This window comes from Apaloderma vittatum, unplaced genomic scaffold, assembly GCF_000703405.1.
Source record: "Apaloderma vittatum isolate BGI_N311 unplaced genomic scaffold, ASM70340v1 scaffold29480, whole genome shotgun sequence".
Lineage (NCBI taxonomy): Eukaryota > Metazoa > Chordata > Aves > Trogoniformes > Trogonidae > Apaloderma > Apaloderma vittatum.
In genome coordinates, this window is record NW_009693357.1 from 5,533 (window position 1) to 5,902 (window position 370).

Consider the following 370-nt stretch of genomic DNA (forward strand, 5'->3'; position numbering starts at 1 on the left):
AGAAGGAGAAAAGGAAGAGGGAGTGAGAGAGGGCTCCCGGAAACCTCCCCCGAAAAACTCGGCAGGGGCCTGGCAGAGCAAACTGAGCGCTCGCAGCGAATGCTAATTAGAGCATTAAGAGATAATCAAACGAAAATACCACCGCTGGAAGGAACCCCACCCTAGGAGAGCAGCTGCCTTGCTCCCACACGGCGTGAGGAGGCCGGCCAGGCAGTTATTCATTCCAAGTAATTTTAAAATGCCGTCACAGGGCCCTGCGTGAGGTAACTGCAGCCAGGATTAACCAACCAAGCTGGATCCAAGAGGAACCTCTGGCTGTTTTTTCACCATTACCCCAAACTCTCCTGGCTGACCCGACCGTCTGCGAGGA

General features: G+C 54.3%; 1 protein-coding gene across 1 annotated transcript in view; it reads right to left on the reverse strand.

Moving 5' to 3' along the window:
- Positions 1-370, reverse strand: part of LOC104280936 (natural resistance-associated macrophage protein 2-like) — a gene marked incomplete at its 3' end in the record, with an annotated part of 6,400 nt that overhangs the window by 5,259 nt on the left and 771 nt on the right.